Here is a 6,374-nt window from a genome sequence, read left to right on the forward strand (position 1 = left end):
CACAGATCTACAAGAACTCAGTTAAGAACTGAAAAGGATATTCTGATGGAAGTCCATGAAACTTGCAATTCTGTTGCATCAGAGAAACTAATTGAGGCTTTAGCTCAAAATTATTTGCTCCAATGGTAGGATTGAGATGCTTCTTCCATGGAAGTTGGAATTTGGTGCAGTAAAGTCACCAAGCATCTTCCTTGCACATCCACCATTGTTATTAGTTTCGGCCATCTCTACTTCTTTTTGGAAAATTTCAGTAAAGTCCTCTTCAGAGTGTTGTATTTTAGCTTCTCTTAGCTTCCTCTTCAGAGTCCCTTCAGGTTCCGGATCAGCTTCAACAAGAATATTCTTATCCTTGCTCCTGCTTATGTGAAAAAAGAAGAGAACAGAAAAGAAGAGGAATCCTCTATGTCACAGTATAGAGATTCCTTTATGTGAGTAGAAGAGAAGAAGAATAGAAAAGGAAAAATTTGAACACAGAGAGAGAAGAGAAGAGGGTTCGACTTATGAGTGGAATAGAAGTGTTAGTAATTAAATAAATAAATAGAAGAAGATGAGAGGGAGAGAATTTTGAAAATTGTTTTTGAAAAAATGGTTAGTGATTTTCGAAAATTAAGAGAAGAAATAAAATTAAAATTAAAATTTGAAACAATTAGTTAATTAAAAAGAATTTTTAAAAAGGGTGAGGAATTTTCGAAAATTAGAGAGATAAAAGTAGTTAGGTGGTTTTGAAAAAGATTAGAAATAGTAAAACAAACAAAAAAATCAATTAGTTAGTTGAAAAAGATTTGAAAATCAATTTTGAAAAGATAAGAAGTTAGAAAAGATTTTGAAATTAAAGTTTGAAAAAGATATGATTTGAAAAAGATATGTTTGAAAAGATATGATTGAAATTTATTTTGAAAAAGATTTAATTTTTAAAATCAGAATTAATGACTTGACTCACAAGAAATCAAAAGATATGATTCTAAAATTTAAAGTGAGTCTTTCTTAACAAGAAAGTAACAAACTTGAAATTTTTGAATCAAAACATTAATTGTTAGTATTAATTTCGAAAAATATGATGTAAAAATAGGAAAAAGATTTTGAAAAGTTTTGAAAAAGATAAATTTTTGAAATTGAAATCTTGACTTGACTAACAAGAAACAACTTATTTTAAAAAAGTTTTGACTAAGTCAACCCAAAGATTTCGAAATTTATGAGTGAAATAAGGAAAAGATATTTTTTATTTTTTGAATTTAATGAGGAAAGAGAAAAAAACAACTAAATGACTCAAAACATAAAAAAAATTAAGATCAAAACCAATGATGCATGCAAGAACACTTTGAATGTCAAGATGAACACCAAGAACACTTTGAAGATCATGATAAACACCAAGAACTTATTTTTGAAAAAAATTTTAAGAAAAGAAAAACATGCAAGACACCAAACTTAGAAATTTTTAATGTTTAGACTCTAAGAATTCAAAAATACATATGAAATACAAGAAAAGAAACAAAACAAGAAAATATGAAGATCAAACAAGAAGACTTACCAAGAACAACATGAAGATCATGAAGAACACCATGCATGAGTTTTCGAAAAAAAAATTTGGAAAAATTAAAAATGCAATTGACACAAAACTCAAAACTTGACTCTAGACTCAAACAAGAAACACAAAATATTTTTTTGTTTTTATGATTTTATTAATTTTTTTGGATTTTTCGAAAATATCTTTTTGGAAAAACGAAAACAAAGAAAAATTTTGAAAGATTTTTGAAATTTTTTTTAAAACAAAATAAAGGTTGAAACAAGAAGAAATTTACATAATTTGTGATCTCAATGGCGCCAACAACTTGGTACGCACAATTGTAATCTCAACTCTTTGTCACAACTTCGCACAACTAACCAGCAAGTGCACTGGTTCGTCCAAGTAATAAACCTTACGTGAGTAAGGGTCGATCCCACGGATATTGTCGGCTTGAAGCAAGCTATGGTCATCTTGTAAATCTCAGTCAGGCGGATTCAAATGGTTATGGAGTTTTGATAATAAAAAGAAAAATAAAACATAAATTAAAGATAGAGATACTTATGTAATTCATTGGTGGGAATTTCAGATAAGCGTATGAAGATGCGTTGTTCCTTCTAAATCTCTGCTTTCCTATTGCCTTCATCCAATCCTTCATACTCCTTTTTATGGCAAGTTGTATGTTGGGTGTCACCGTTGTCAATGGCTACTTCACGTCCTTTCAGTGAAAATGGTCCTCTGTGGTTTCTGTACGGCTAATCAACTGTCAAATTTCTCGTCTCGGATGAAAAATACCATGCACAGATATCGTATGGCTAATCAGCTGTTGGTTTTCGATCATGTAGGAATAAGATTTACTATCCTTTTGTGTCTATCACCACGCCCTACAATCGCGAGTTTGAAGCTCGTCACAGTCATCCCATCCCAGATCCTACTCGGAATACCACAGACAAGGTTTAGACTTTCCGGATCTCAAGAATGCTGCCAATTGATTCTAGCTTATACCACGAAGACTCTGATCTCAGATTCAGATGCCCCATTGTCAGAAGAGAGTCGATGTGAATCATTGATTAGAAACCCAAGAGATATACATTCAAGCTTGTTTTCATGTAGAACGGAAGTGGTTGTCAATCACGCGTTCATGAGTGAGAATGGTGATGAACGTCACATAATCATAACATTCATCATGTTCTTGTGTGCGAATGAATATCTTAGAATAAGAATAAGCATGAATTGAATAGAAGAACAATAGTACTTTGCATTAATACTCGAGGAACAGCAGAGCTCCACACCTTAATCTATGGTGTATAGAAACTCCATCGTTGAAAATACATAAGTGAAAATAGGGTAGGCATGGCCGAATGGCCAGCCCCCAAAATGTGATCAAGAGATCAAAATGATCCAAAGATAGTCTCCAAAATGATCTAAAGATATGTGTACAATAGTAAAAAGTTCTATTTATACTAAACTAGTTACTAGGGTTACAGAAATAAGTAAATGATGCAAAAATCCACTTTCGGGCCCACTTGGTGTGTGCTTGGGCTGAACATTGAAGCTTTCACGTGTAGAGGTTTTCTTTGGAGTTAAATGCCAATTTGTAACTTGTTTTTGGCATTTGACTCTAGCTTGCAACTTGTTTCTGGCGTTTAACGCCAGAATAGGACAGAAAGCTGGCGTTAAACGCCAATTTGAGTCATCTAAACTCAAGCAAAGTATGGACTATTATATACTGCTGGAAATCTCTGGCTGTCTACTTTTCAACGCAATTGAGAGCGCACCATTTGGGTTTCTATAGCCCCAAAAAATCCATTTCGAGTGCAGGGAGGTCAGAATCCAACAGCATCTACAGTCCTTCTTCAGCCTCTGAATCAGATTTTTGCTCAGGTCCCTCAATTTCAGCCAGAAAATACCTGAAATCATAGAGAAACACATAAACTCATAGTAAAGTTCCAGAAATATGAATTTTGCTTAAAAACTAATAAAAATATACTAAAAACTAACTAAATCCTACTAAAAACTATCTAAAAACAATGCCAAAAAGTGTATAAATTATCCGCTCATCAACTGCACTACTTTTTTATTGAGATTATGAGACGCTATACGCCCAACTGGGGCCGAGATTGGATCCCACCTGTCGAGGTAGCGGCGGCGGCGTAAGGCCGGTTTGTTCGTCCCACTTTCGCTTAGATGTGAGGTCGGTGGCAATAGATCCCCTCGCATCCCTTCGAATCATCAGAGCGTACAGGCGCAACACCCTGGATAGTGATCCGAGCACTATATCTGGGGGTTCCCACACCATGATTCCGAAGGGCAACATCTCCATGGAGATGTGTCGGGTTGGCAGTTGAACCGACACTGTGATATCACAGCCAATAGGGCAGGCATTCATCATGTGCATTTTCTATCTGTTTGTATGCTTTGCCGACTTGATATTATTTTTCTATCTGTATAACATGTCTAATTGCTATTTGAATTAATTTCTATACATGCTTCTATCTATGTTTTACATGTATTGTATATATTTGTGTTTTCTACTGGGATTGAGGAGGTTCAGAAGGCGGTGGCAATGGGATCGCATGGAGAATCGATTGGTGAAGGCTGTGGGGCAGCGGTGTTTGATTAGATTAGAAATCCCCTAAGATAGATCACCCTTTTATGGTGCTAAGGCTTAAGCTTTGTTAAGGTTTTATATATTAGGCTTATTTGGTTTAGAATGTTTGAAGCTTGAATTCTTGTGATGGATATGGAGTCTAGGATTGCCTTTGGCGTCCCGGGGTCTTATATCCTATATCACTGGGCACTATTACCATACTGAGAACCTTCGGTTCTCATACCATATTTTTGTTGTGTTTTTCAGATGCAGGTCGCAACCCACCTCGGTGAGTTGTTTGGTTGGTGACAGAAGCGGAGGATCCAGATACCATTTGGAGTCTTTTTGGTTTGTTTTGAATTTGTCTTTCGCTTTTGTATTTTTGTTTTGGCCTAGAGGCTTGTATTTGAGAGAGAACAAAACTTGTATAAGTCATTTTAAACTTCAATTTCTTTTGTCTGTATATCTGGCTAGTCGACTTAAACTCCGCGAGCCGTGGCTAGTTTCTTATGATATTACACTATTATACTATTATTTTTGTTTATATCACATCTGTTCTTTGTGCTTTAAGTTAGACATTTCGTTAGTTTGTTTTGCGCTTTTAAAGCCCCTTTTTGAACTATATTCTTTATCAGGCTTCTAGATAATATTATTCTTTCTATATATTATATGTATGAACTTAGAACTATCGTAATCCTTGATTAATCTTTGCTTTACGATGCGAGATAAAATTTAGACTAATTGGAGTGTTATAGGGACAAAGGTTATATTAGGATTTTTCAGAAAATTAGTGCAAAAATTAGGATTTTGATTAAGGGTAGAATTAAAATAAAAAAATTGACAGCAAGGATATAATTGAAATTTATTTGAAATGTTAATAATAAAATTCAATTCAATTCAATTAAATGTTAAGAATAATTTTGAACAAATTTAAAAATTTTAAAAATAAAAAACATACTTTATCCTACAATTAATTAATGATATTTTTGTTTATTTATTTTTTTAGTATGAGTAAATTCAATAGTCATATCATATATATGATATAGGTGGATTCCAATATAACTATGTTATGATAGTTGTGGTAATTATGTAAGTGTGTTCAACACTTTTTAAAAAGTTTTGTTTAATAATAAAAAAGCGTTACTTAAATTTTAGTAATATTTTTTGAAACACCATGACTACCGTAAATACACACACATATACGTATATACGCACACATGCAGTTACGAAAATGAAAATTGATTATTTTCATTTATATATATATATATATTAATTCTTCTCTTTTATAACTTTTAAAAAACCTCCTCTTCAATCCATTTAAAATTTTTTGTGTTTACTACCATTAATTTTATTCATTTTTAAGAAAAAATAATTTTTTACAAAAATACCCTTTAGCAAAAATTTTGTTTACCAAAATATCTTTTAACAAATTATCTTTCTATTGATTAACTTGTATTTTTTTAAAATATTTTTTAAAAAAATTTTAATGATTAAATTATTTTTTTCTAAGATACCCTTCAATAATTTTTTAATTATTAGAGAACTTGCTTTGTAAAGATGTGAAGAAATGAAATATTAATTTTTTATATTTTGAATTTATCCATCTCAGATTTATTTTTAAGTTTTGATAAAGTTGTTAATAATTTTCAATAGTTCTATGAAATAAAAGTTGTTAATAATTTTCAATAGTTCTATTAAATAAATTATATATTAATATTAATTGTTATATATATTAACAGTGGTAAGATTTTTTTAATTTAATGTTAAAATAATATATATTGATATCGAAAAATTAATAATAAAATACAAAAATAATTATCAACAAAAATTTTTGCAAAATCACAATTTAATAATTAAAAAATTATTGAAAGGTATATTAGAAAGAAAATAATTTAATCAGTAAAAAATCATTTATTAAAGGATATTTTGAAAAACAAAATTTAATAACAAAATATAAAATTTTTGCTAAAAAGTATTTTTGTCAAAAATAATTTATTTTTTTTAAAAAATAGATAAAGTTAGTGTTAATTAACACAAAAAATTAAAATGAATTAAAGATGAGATTTTTTTAAAGTTATAAGTGAAGAGAATGTATATTTTACAAATAAAAAAAAAGTATCGTTTTAACATCTCTCAAAAAAAATTTCTTCTAATAATAATAATAATAATAAAAAAGAAAAAAATGTCAAAGGAAAAACGTGGTTATAATAACACACGTGGACAATTATATAGAAGTTTTGATTATATCGTAAAATTACTTATCTCAAAAAAGCTTAAATTGAT

Source organism: Arachis duranensis, chromosome 7 (assembly GCF_000817695.3).
Source record: "Arachis duranensis cultivar V14167 chromosome 7, aradu.V14167.gnm2.J7QH, whole genome shotgun sequence".
Lineage (NCBI taxonomy): Eukaryota > Viridiplantae > Streptophyta > Magnoliopsida > Fabales > Fabaceae > Arachis > Arachis duranensis.